Source organism: Pinus tabuliformis, chromosome 2_2 (genome assembly GCF_031772625.1).
Source record: "Pinus tabuliformis cultivar Carrire ecotype Pingquan chromosome 2_2, CPIR1, whole genome shotgun sequence".
Classification (NCBI taxonomy): domain Eukaryota; kingdom Viridiplantae; phylum Streptophyta; class Pinopsida; order Pinales; family Pinaceae; genus Pinus; species Pinus tabuliformis.
In genome coordinates, this window is record NC_142300.1 from 1,225,323,105 (window position 1) to 1,225,337,199 (window position 14,095).

Genomic DNA, 14,095 nt, shown 5'->3' on the forward strand with positions numbered 1-14,095 from the left:
ATGAGAGGAAACACCCAGCTGCAGCAGTACCAGCCCCATGGGATGAATCTATAGAGACCCTGGCGGAATTGGAAAACCATCTAGAGCGCTTGATAGCAGACATTCCAGAGACTAGCATAGATGACATTCCTCTTAGGTTACAACGCTATGTGATTGGGGTCCCAGGACCTTTCAGGAGGTTCCTTTGTAGGGTAGCCTGAGCAGTGGTTTCTTATCGTGATCATCACCAGTGATAGGATGATCACCTTTTGTAGAATCATATGACATTTTTGTCGATCATAAGGTGTTTTTCAACCTATGATCGAAGACGATGTATATTTGACACACTTCTATGCTATGCTATATCACTATTACTGGCTATCTTGTAAAACATGTTATGGAATGTTTTTAAATTTATTGTTTGATTATTGCAAATGTCTACTTAACATTCGAGAAGCAATTGCATATGCTAATGTATTTAAATATCTTAGAATATGCTAATATTCAATATAGTCAAATTCACGTTCCAAGAGACGAACTCTTAAAAATAATCTTAATAACACTAGATTTCTAATGGCATAAAGTCTATTAAGCTGCAATACAACGAGTTCAGAATCTAACCTCACAATCAAACTCCAAATCCCAAATGAAATGGATTCAGACAATAACTCAATCACTACACTATACTCTGCAATGTTGTTCATTGTTTGACCGAGGCTTACCCCATGCATAGATACCAGCTCATCAGAGGGTGAATAGATAACCCAAGCTGCGGAAGAAATATTCTGTGTATTACGACAAGCACCATCAGCAAAATCAATGTATGTTTGAAGAGTCATCGACATCTGCAATATCAAGAGTAAAATCAAGATAAGCAGGAATAATGACAAAAACATTCTCTAAACTAAGCACACTTTTCTAATCTAAAACACACCAGCTAGAAAGAAAACTAATCTAACTAAAATGTCCACACCTAGGTTTAAGCATAATATCTCTTCAAATAAAGACCATTTCTGGGCTTACCTAAAGAAACACCGTCAAAATATACCATTTCATAGGCCCCTTTTGCCAGCTTTCACTTAACAACATAAGGACCATGCCACATAGGTACGAATTTTCCAGTGCCTAGCTTATCATTTTCTTGATCGTGTAGTAAGACTAGGTCTCCTTCCGAAAAATTACGAGGTGTAACATTTCGATCATACTGAGCTTTAATTCGTTTAGCATGAGTTTCGATTGCTAGTGCAGCATCACGTCGATTCTCATCTAGCTGAGCCAAGTACAACAAACGTTTCTCCTCTTCAAAAGTGGCTGGGAGTAACTCTATGGCTATTTGCAATGACGGGATTTCGCATGCAATGGGTAACACAGCTTCCAAATCGTAAACTAGTTGGAAAGGAGTGAAACCGGTTGATGTTTTACTGAGGTTCGATACGCCCAAAGCACTGAAAATAACATGTTATGCCAATTTGACCTATGAATCCCAATGATTCGTCAGATCATAATGACTAGAACTTTGTTGATGGCTTCAACCAGACCATTATCCTGTGGGTAATATGCAGTAGAACTATTGTGACGCAGGCCAAGTTGATCTGTTAGTATTCATCATGATGTTTAGAAAATGACGCCCATGATCAGTGATAATCGCTTGTGGAATACTGAATCTAGTAATTATATGATTGAAAATGAAAATCGCAGCAGTTTTGCCGTCTGCCGAAAATGTAGGTATCGCCTCGGCCCACTTGGTAAAATAATCTACCGCAAGAATGATATACGCATGCCCCCCAACCGAGTGAGGGTTACATGTAATAAAGTCGATACCCCATTTTGCAAAAGGACGACAACAATTATAGGGTGGAGAGGAGCAGGTGGAGCACGCATCTTTCGATCAAAAATTTGACAATTGTGGCATTTTCAGACCACGTCAATACAATCTTTAAACAAATACGGCCAGAAATAGCCAGCGCACAATATCTTTTTGGCTTGTTCAATAGGTTGAGGAGATTCTCCTGAAAAAGTACCAGTAAGTGACTAATACCCAGAAGGAACAGAAGGACCACTATATAAAAATGTTTCCGGAGATTGAGAAAACATGGATGACTGTGTCGACATATTCAAAGGAGGATAATAACCTCTACGTGTTGGATGAAAAGGAATGCAAGGTGGCGGAAAAGTTAGTCCCGAGTTTTCTGGAAAGCTGGTCAATGAAGGATACCAAGCATCCCTCCTAGGTGGACTGTAAAAGATCGATTCATTCTCCCTAAGTTCTATAGTTGGTTGATGTTCACAGATAGATATACCTTCTTCCGGAGTGACAAGTTCTTCAATAGCAATAAGTCGAGAAGGAAAATTTTGGGTAATGATTCTTCCTACCCTGGGTAAACCAGGACCATTGGAAGTTGGAGAAGCAAATCTTGATGATGGAGTAGCAGCAGGTTCAGTTTCAGGTTCAGAAATTTCAGGTTCCTCGGCTAATTCAATAGTAGAAGAAACACTACCAGTAACTTCGGAAAATGAAATTGGTTTAGCAATATACTCTATTGCTTGAACTTGATAATCAGGATGAATAACTAAAGAAGATTCTCCTTCTTCCGGTGACCCAACTCTACTGTCACTAGGAGTTACAAGAGCTCGTAGCCCTTCAAGCTGGCTTGGTGAATACTCGGGAGGTTGCCCCTAAAGTCTACGGGACTATCTCGATAATTCAGCCATGATTAAATATTTTAATTACTTCACATGCAAACAAAGAAAAATCTCAATAAAACCACCTAAAGTCTCTAAAGAACCAAACAATTTGAATCACATGTCTAAAGAATCTAGGAGTTCAAACCACACACAAACAGTAACTTTCCATACCGAAAACACTAGTTGGTGATGAAATCCAACGTCGCATAATTCAATACAGAAATGGCGGTTGGAACAATTACCCCGACAACCTGCTTAATGAAACATACTGCCACAAGTTTCTTCACCAAACCGTCTCGAGTGAAGAGAACCCCCCAGAGAGTCTAAGTGAGTCTAGTCGACGTCTGCCCTAGGTACAGTGGGATCTTCCCTCCACCGTCACCTTAGGAAAGAATCCTATAGATTATGGTCACTATGGTTACCAACAAAAACAAATATACCTGGGGTAACAGTCTGTGATCCGATACACACGCAAGGGCAGAGTAGCAAAGCTTAATCCCCTTGAAGGCTCCTTGACATAATCCAAGGTTTACCAACAAGTGACCCTAGGCTCCTTGACAATGGTTAATCCGAAGTTTACTGTTTTTAATACGTGTATATCTTTTATCGTTCCCAATGAGGAAGGATTGATTACCCCACTGGTTCAGATATGATCTCGTGCTTGACTCCTATAAGAGGAGCTTCCCAGAGCATAAATGTAACAATTGGAATTTATCTCCTACCGCAAGATATAGCTACTTGTTTGCTTTATCTATCTTGGAGAGTTAATTACTCCCTACTCCAAGATACTAGCCTAAGCTATGTTGGTGATAAAGAGCCCTAGAAATAAAAAGATTGCTAGATAAATTTTACTTTAAGCGTTATTTTTATAGTTGTTTCTTAAGTCAAAAGGTGTGGAGATGAAACTTTATGGTGTGAAGACTTGACTCCAAAACACTAAAAATGCACCTAAGATGATAAACAATCCTTTTTCTTCAATGAATTTCTAGCTAAAGAAAGAGTTGAGAATGCAATTGCTTGAAAAACAAATCTTTCCTTAACAAACAAATGAAAAGATTTTTTTTTTGTCTTTTTCAATAAACTCAAAAATGAGACTATTAATTATGCTCACGAAAAAAATATCCCTTTCTTTTCAAAAGCCAAAAACTACAAAAAACAAATTTTTCAAAAGAGATTCTAAAATTTCTAGAAAACACTCAAAACTATTAAAAATCTAATCTTGAGATCTATAACTTTTAAAAATCTAATTGAAGTAAAATCTTACAAAATTTCTTTTCGAGGACATTTTACTAATTTTTTAAGAAAACTTAGGACTAATTTGTTCAGAAAAACAAATTAAACAAAAAACATCCATCGTATGTTTTCTTTTTTAAAAATGAAATTCAAAACTTTCAAAACAAGTTCTTTCAAAGCTTTACAAATAGAAAACGAGTTCTATTTCTCACCAAAGGCAGATCTTACAAATTGGTCAGACTCACAAAGAAGACCAGCAAAAGCCAGGGTAATCTGAGGTTTTTTAGGCTTCTAAACTATGAGTTACTACAAAGACCAAACGAAAATCAAGCCAGGCACACAAAACTTCTAGAAAATCACCTAAAACGAAAATGCCAATGGAATTCACCTATAAGAAGTTTCTGACAAGACACATGCAGATCTGGGTAAAGGCTAAAAAGCATAAACAAATCCTAAGCTTAACTAGATGAAAAGATTTTAGGGCTTTTCAAAAATTTGACAGGGTCTACAGGCATCCGGTATAACCAGGTGTGGTACCGCTCTGTGTAGTAAAGCAACAGTGCGGGGATGTCTGCACTGTGTTACAAACAGAACGTGTGGTCCTCTTTCAAAAGCGTGAAAAAAAAACAGTTTAGGATCTAAAAACTACCCAATCCCACACACATCAAGCAAAAACTAGAAATAGAGAAAAGTTTCTCAAGTCAAAGTAAAAGTAATGGAAAAAAACCAAAATTGAAGTCCCTAGTGGAGTCGCCATTTTGTCGACCGAATAAATCGCTCTTGCGGACAAGACTGATCTCCCTAGTATCTACATATATCTAGCGACAAGCAAGACAAGAAAATTCTACCTTTCTCTAAATATTGTGATTTATAAATAAAAGCCAAGAGGTGTTTAAGACCCTACCTTAAGTCCAATGCTAGTTTGTGGCAGCCACGCTTCAACCATCCAAATGAGTTTCCTTTTGAGAACCTACAAACACAAACAAGCGCACATCAAATAATACCTGCCTAGCCAATATAATAAATCATATTCATCATGATGATCAAGCAATTCATGAAATAAACCATAGAAGACAGCTTATTGAGAAAAATAAACTTGATTGTATTAACTTTAAACAAAGAAGAACTTTACAACCTTGGTGCCTTGATGTTGTACAAGCTCCTCCCAGGGTCCAGCAAGAATCTCCTCTACTTTGACAAGCTTCACACTCTTCCCAAAGAGATCAAAAGGTATGTAATCTCTCCTCTCAAGCTCAATTAGGAAGTATAAATTCCAACAACATTTACCCTCAAAAATATTCAGCTTTCAACCTCCTTAGTAACCAGCCAAATGCCTCATTTTATAGTGCAGAGGAAGGAAGTTACCAGGTCCACCTTCAAAGGGATAGATTCCTCTTTCAAAGGGATAAGATCCTCACATCAAGGGGTCAACTCCTTTAGTTATGGGATGCATGAACCACCTAGGAGCGAACTTGCCACCTTAAGATTCCTTCTAGAAGCGTCCAGAATTAACCCAAAGTGAGTTTTTAAGAATAAACTTGCTCCTTTTTTACTTTTACAGGGGTCCGCACCCTTTCCTTAGAGACAGAGCTGGCAGGTCCATAGGGAACATGACCAGGGAGTGCGGGACCACAAGTAATGCTAAGAGAAAGTGTGGAACTAGAGTTTTAAAGATTTTTAAGGACTTTCTCTCATTTTTCAAGGCTTGACATGAAGAGCTGAGGTTTAAGACCTGCATAGGAGGAAAGTATGAGTGGTGATAGACTCACACTGATTCTAGAATGTCATGGTGACAATATTTTGTGCAACAGGTCTAAACAAAATCTTTCTTTAAGCTAATCACCCTCGTGCCATATTCCAAGCATGAATGTGGGACTAACAATAAAACAACTAGGGCTTTCTGAGGATTTACCGCAATTCCTGCCATATATCAGTCAAGGATTCATAAGACCAAACCATAATCTATACAACTAGGCTTTACCATATATCCCGCCATTGGATTCCTCAACCCACACAAGAAACATACACTACTAGGCTTTACCGCAATCCCACTACTATGTTGAGATTATGTCTTACACCTTGATTGCTCATAATAGTGTTTCAATTTTCCAATGACTTCTTCAAGTGAATGAGGCTCATCATACTCAATATTATCTTTAAATTCGGATGGTAATCCACTGATATATCACTTAAAATTAACTTTCTCATCCTTAATATATGGTACATACCTCAACAATTCCAAGAACTTGGTCTTATACTAGTCATCTGTCTATGATCCCATCTTTAGCTCATAGAATTCCTTAGATTTGCTGTCATAGTGCCTTTATAACAAGAACTTCTTCATGAAAAGTCTCTTGAATTCATGCCAACTCAACTACTCTATCCTGATGGCTCTAACTTTCTTCACATCTTCCCACTAGATGTCTGCTTTCCCTTTGAGGCCTAAGATAATTATTCTGGCCTTCATATTCTTTATGTAAACATGCAATTCAAAGAACTTCTTCATCCCAAGTAACCATGCCTCTGCATCTTCCATCTTCTTCAAATATCCATCAAATGTAGGTGGCTTAGCTTTCTTGAACTCATTTGGAAAATTTCCCTTGTCATTCGTCCTGTAAGGATGGTAACGATGATGACCATGATAACTATTTGAGCCATGACTAGAATAGAACATGTGTCCATCACCTCTCCTATCTGGTGTATCTAATAACCTTACATCTCTGATTGTGTCATCCCTATCCAGCATGTGCACACCATGAGACCTACTTACATATGCCCCATTAGTCATGTCCTCCTATGCATGACTAATCCTAAGTGGTCCTTGTCTTTGCAAGTATGATAAAATCTGAAGGATAACTACATTAACCTCTGCATGTTTTTCCTGCACCTGAATAATCCTATCATTATCTTCTTTGCAACTTCTTCTTTCTGCCTTCACACTTCTCAATGTGTTTGTTATGTTAGGAGAGTACCCATTCACTATGCTGCTCATATGATCTATAGGACGAATCTCGTGAACTATAATCCACCATCTTGCTAGTCATCTTTAATATTCATCTTCTTCCTACAAGCATACCATGTTAGCTAAACCAAAATATAAACATAACCAACATACCTCAGTATAGTTCAGGGGAGGATATCTCATCTGCAAGATCAACCAGATTAGCACAATACATGTATAATCATAATCATAATAAGATATAGACATCATCTCAATCATCATCCAGTTACCATGCATGATGTCAAAAACTATAACACCAATTAGGCATGATGCATGCATAACAACATATAAACTCTATCATGCATAAAAAATGCATATACAATCATTATGCATTCATAACAAACACATCCCAACAACAACATCATCAAATTCTACATGAAAACACAACAATAACAATGACTACCAACATGCATACACATCAAGCACATATACTACCTACGTGCATGCATGAAAAACACATTCCACCCATTCAATCCAAGGGATGATCCATGCTCTGATACCACTCTATGGTATTAGATATCACCCAAAGAGAATGAAAACTAGACATCACCCAAAGAGAACAAAACTCGCTTTGATACCACTTTATAAAACCCTCCTCCCAAACTTACCAAACCTAACTCGTCCGTTGGGTTAAATATGTGACGAAGGGTTACTATGATGTGGTTCAACTCCCCAAGTACAGTTAAGGAAGTGGAATCGAAAAACCAAAATGAAACTGACCTTCCTTAAGGGCTACAATACCCCCAAAGGCTAATCAACCACTCCAGGTTCCCAACCCCTGAGTTAACTTATTCTTTAACTAAACTAGACCCCCAGTCACTCCCATGACAAGCTCTCCATGCTACTGAAACCCTCTAGTCGCTCCCACAACAAGGCCTCCATGAAACTGCAAACTTTTTCAGTTTGTTCTGTGCCAATGATTGTATAATCAAAGCAATGTTTTCAGGGCTAGGATCTATACCTTTGCTGAGAACTTGATGAAACACTAAAAAGTGATAAATAACAATAAGACAAGGCCTCTAATGAAAAAAAATTAACAAGAAATACACTTGACTCATTCTAACCATGATAGGTGTTTTTTCAAACACATCATGAACATGTAATGTACAGGTCATAGATACACATCTGAATATAGGGGCCTCATACTTATCTGAGATTCGTCAAGAAGGTCGGATGCCATCTCACAATAGTTGAATTATCATCTATTGGGTCATTTATTGATTAACATTTCATATACTAACCAAAACATGATGAGAGCCATAACTCAAGTCTGTCATAAACCATGCTTATAACCAACATATAACCAGATAAATATCAATGATAGAACAACCATTAAAGCCACATAATAACAAGTACAATTACACATAATGCACAAGAGAAAAATATCTCTTATTAACATATGCAAATCCAAGCAAGTCAGGGGCTTCCACGTACCACCCGACCATGAACTAGGCTAAGTCAAATATTTCTTTTAGCCATCTTGTCCTCATGCCATATTCCAAGCATGAATGTGGGAATCACAACAAAACAACTAGCGCTTCATTAGGCTTTACGCAATCTCACCATATATTGATCAAGTATTCCTAGGCCCAAATCCTCATATATATAGCCAGGATTTACCGTACATCCCATCGAGGGATTCCTAGGCCCACACAAGAAACATACACTACTAGGATTTACTGCAATCCCACCACATACCATTTCAAAGATCAGTAGTCCTATACAAGCATGGATGCCCCCAGATTTCTCCAACTAAATTGTGAGGAATTTGTTTGTCTACACCCTCAGGTTTTACCACATATCCTACCATGTACCAGTCAAGGATTCCTAGGCCGAATGAGGGTATACATAACCAGGATTTATGGTGTTAGGTCCCTATACTACTAGTGTAAACCCTTATTGTTATTAGTGCAACCCCCTTATTGTATTATTATGCCTATATAGTCCCCATGTTGTTATTATTATGTCCCATAGAAGTCCACTATTGTTATTGTTGTGCCCCTACAATATTATTGTTATGTAGGCTCTAATTGTGTTGGGACCCCTTAGACTCCTATATATAGAAAGGAGGTCTTTTCATTTGTATCATTGAAGAATTTTTCAGTTGTGTGATGTAAAGGAGGTTTCCCCCTCGAAGAGGTTGATTTTGGAGTCGTTGATCTATCTTTTCTATCTTTTTGTGAGCTGGTTTCATAACATTTGGTTTCAGAGCTTTGGATTCTGGGGTTTCGCTTCTCCAAACAGGTCACCGTGGAATTTTCACTATAAATTTTTCTCTACGAAGTTTAAGAAGCTAAAACAGAAACCCATTGGATTTGAAATCATTTTGAACTCCGAGTCAAAATTTCAAATCTTGTTTCGCTATATTTTCGAAGATATGATCTGAGGACGTTAGGGATTTTGTAAGCTCCAGAATTTGATCTCAAACAAGTCATCATGAAATTTTTTCTATAATTATTTTTCTACGAAGGTTCATACTCTAAAGTTATAACCCATTTGAGCCAAAATCCTGATGAAGCTTGGGCCCAAATTTTAAATCTTGTTTTGCTATAGTTTTGGAGATATGGTCCAAGATATTTAAGGTGTTTGCAGGCTCCCAAATTACATCCCAAAGAGGTGATCTTGGGGAAATCATCATAACTTTCCCTTTGAGAACCAGATTGAAATTTCATAAGAAGTTACAGAAAGAGGATGAACTGTATATTTCTTTGTATCGTTTTCATGTTCGAAGGTTGAAATAGTGACATGTGGCATTTCATACAAGTTCACTTTACTGAAAAAGTATATAATCAGGTCATCTTGGGAGATTTGGCATAACTCTTTCGTGGAGAATCCAATTTCGATCAGACTGGTGGAATTGGAAAGAGGACGCAGAGGACTATCGCAAATCATAATTTCAGACCTTGGAGATTCGAAATTTCAGAGATAAAACATATTCAAGATCGAGCTCCTAAAAGCAAGAAAAAGAATGAATTGAATCAAGAAAATAGAAACACCTAGAAAGAAAAATTGGAGGGATGATTTGAAGAATGTTATCGAAGGTATGGTCAATAAGATAAATGGTATAGAAGGAAAATGGAATGGAAACATGGAATATTTGAATAAATACATGCAAGCTTTTAAGGAAGGTGGGACAAAGTCACTATAAGAAAGGCTTCCTAATGCCAAAAAGGTAGTAGAGGAAACTCATGATGACAACAAAAGATCCACCATATTCCAAATATAGATATGAGGAAATTTTATGGCAAGGATCCAGTAACTTGGATACTACAGATGGAGCAATATTGTGATCTACATGATGTGCAGCTGCCACAAAAGGTACCTATTACATCTTTATGTTTAGAATCGAATCAGTTTGTTTGGTATAGAGGGATTTTTTCCTGTAAAAAACTTGTCACCTAGTCAATTTTCACGAAGCAAATGATAGCACATTATGAGGATACAAAGAGAAACACCTTCTTTAGCCAATCAATAAATCTCAAACAAAAGGGTTCAATGACAAAGCACGTTGATGACATCCAAAAATTTAATATAAGGGCAAATGATATTCCAGAGAAGTATAGGATTGAAGTCTTCATAGGGACTTTAAATAACAACATCCAACATGAGGTTCACCTTTGGGAACTTGATTCATTGAAGAAGGGATATAGGTTGGCAAGAAAAATTGAAAGCAAAATTATGGCAACAAGGAAGCCTACCACTCATAACTATAAACATGGAAGTGTTGTTTCTCCTAGCCTTTCACCACCTACAAGGTTGACACCACAACAATTGGAAGAAAAAAGAGCAAAAGGGCTTTGTTACAACTGTGATAGAAAATACACTAAAGGTCATAAGTTTTCTGAGAAGAAATTAATTTACATAGATGGAGAAGAGAAGCAAGAAAAGGAACAAGAAATGTCAAAAGAAGAGGATATACACCATGAACCAATCGAAGATAAAGAAGAAATGAATCCAAACATATCTTGTAATGCATTGACAACAATTACCACTCCTCACACTCTCAAGATAGAAGGGCATATCAAGAAGAAAAAGGTAATAGTGTTTATTGATTCAGGTATTACCCATAATCTTATTCATTGTAAGATAGCCAAGGAATTGAATTGCTTCCTATATCTAGCTCCAGAGTTTCAAGTAATGGTTGCAAATGGAGGAACCATAAATTCCTTTGGAAAGTGCCATAATATCAAGCTATCCATGGGAGAATATGTTTTGAATAGTCCAACGCTTTCCATTCTAATGGGTGGTGTATATGTTGTACTAAGAGTCCAGTGGCTACAATCTTTGGGTATGATAGCTTTTAATTTTCAAGAACATTTCTCAAAAAAAAATTGATAAGGAAAGGAAGTTGAATTAAGGGGTATCGTAGGGAAACAGGGAAAGATAATCAGCTCTAACAGCATGACAAAGCTTCTAAAGAAAGAACAACAGGGCGTAATTGCACAGTTATGTTCATTATAGGTTCCCACATCGAAATCATCTATTTCTCCAGATCTCCAAAATGTTTTGGACAATTGTTCCAAGGTATTTGAGACTCCCAAAGGAATTCCACCTATTTTTGATCATGATCATCCTATTCATTTGATTCCAGGAAGTGTTCCACCAAACATCAGGCCTTACAAATATACATATGTCCAAAAGAGTGAAATTGAACATATGGTTGCGAAAATGCTAGAGGTTGGTATAATTCAACCTAGTCAAAGTTCTTTCTCTGCTCCAATGGTATTGGTACACAAGAAGGATGGACCATGGCACATGTGTCCAGATTATAGGGAGCTCAACAAGCTTACTATTAAAGATAAATTTCCCTTTCCTGTCATTGATGAATTATTCGATGAATTACATGGAGCAATTTACTTTACCAATTTGGATCTTCACTCAGGATATCATAAAAGTAGAATGAAGACTGAAGACATTCCAAAAACAACATTTAGAACTCATGAGGGTCATTATGAATTTTTGGTCATGCCTTTTGGCCTTACCAATGCACCTTCTACATTTCAAGGTTTGATGAATTCCATTTTCAAACCCTTCCTTAGAAAATTTGTGTTAGTATTTTTTGATGATATACTAATATACAACAAGTCTTGGAAGGATCATGTTCAACATGTTGACAGGGTGCTCAAACTATTGGACGAGAAACAATTATATGCAAAAGGCTCCAAATGTTTCTTTGGAGTACAAGAGGTGGAATATTTGGGTACTCAGTTAGCTCATAGCTCATATTATCATCCTCAATCTGATGGGAAAACTGAGATAGTGAACAAATGTTTGGAAGGATATCTTCATTGCTTTGTATCTAATAAACAGACACAATGGGTCAAGTGGTTGCCTCTGGCTGAATGGTGGTATAACACTTCCTTCCATACCGTAGAAAAAAATGACCCCGTTTATGGCAATTTATGGATATCATCCACCGTCCATCACATCATCTTTAAAAGAAAATTATAAGGTTCAAGCAGTGGAAGATCACATCGAGCATCAACAACAAGTTCTCAAACTCTTAAAGGATAACCTCACTTTGACATAGAATAGAATGAAACAACAGGAAAATCAACATTGCAGCAAAAGAAGTTTTTATGTATTTGACTCGGTATTTCTAAGACTACAACCATACAAACAAATGTCCCTCAAGCAAGCTAAGAAGGATAATAAATTATCACCAAAGTACTATGGTCTGTATAAGGTGTTACAAAATATTGGTACTATGGCATACAAATTGGAGCCTCCTGTATCTTCCCGAGTGCACCCAGTTTTCCATGTTTCACACTTAAAGAAGGTTATAGGTGTGAAGATCTCAGTTCAACTAAAATTTCCAGAACTTGACGAGGAAGGAAAAATCATATTGGAACCGAAAGCAGTCACCAAAAAAAGAAATCGAAATCTACGAAATCAATCAATTTTAGAGTACCTCATAAAGTGGAAGAACTTACCCACTGAAGATTCCAAATGGGAGGATGAGAATTTTATACAGAAGCATCCAGAACTACTCAAGTGTTGAGGACAACACTTTTTGAAGTAGAGGGGCATGTTAGGTCCCTATACAACTAGTGTAACCCATTATTGTTATTAGTGCAACCCCTTTATTGTATTATTGTGCCCATATAATCCCCATGTTGTTATTATTATACCCCATAGAAGCCCAATATTGTTATTGTTGTGCCCCTACAACATTATTATTATGTAGGCTCTGATTGTATTGGGACCCCTTAGACTCCTATATATAGAAAGGAGGTCTTGTCATTTGTGTCATCCAAGAATTGTTCATCTATGTAATGTAAAGGAGGTTGCCCCCTCGAAGAGGCTAATTTTGGAGTTGTTGATATATTTTTTCTATCTTTTTGTGAGCTGGTTTCATAACATACCACAGTCCCACCTTTATCAGTCCTTTGATTCCTAGGCCTTGTGACTTTTCCTGGGACCACCTCAGTTTTGAAACCATCCTGCAATCCAACTCAATCAAATGAAATAACCTCATCACACCATGGTTATCTGGAAATGGCAAGGTAAGGTTGAAACCATTGTCACACCTAGAAAAACCCATGCCAATTTCAACAAAAGAACCAAACACACACATGCATACACCATGCATGCCAAAACTAGCAAGGAATTCACACATGCAACTCGATACCTGCATGTAATCCTATTGTAGCCACCTGATCCAACTCTTCCTTGATTGATCTTTGCCTTCCTTGTCCTTTCTTTTCTTTCCTTTCTCCAATGCTAGAGTGCTCCAAGAATAATCGAAGTGTGCAATAGTGAGAGAGAGAGAGAGAGAATAGAGAGAGAACTCCAAAATTAAACTGACAAAAGGTTGTGAATTGATCCTTGGAAGCTTTTTTATCAATGAGTCCTCTATTTTCTTCATTTTCCATTTTTTTCTTTCATTTTCCTCCTCACATGCAACCTGCGACCTTTCACCTTCATTTTCTCCTAATTTCCATTATTTTCATAAATAAAATGCCAATTAATGCCTCTTGTTTGTCCAAAGCCTTTTTCATTTCCTTTTCCAATTTCCCCTTAGCCATAATAAACCAAATGAACACTCACTAGGATGTTTTGTCCAACACTCAGCTTGGAATACGTGTCCAATGACCTTGGTTTTATTTTTATTTATTAACTTTATTACATAGATTTTTAACCCAGGTTTGTTACTATGGCCACCCACCTATTCCATCTGGTTCACAACACAATTTC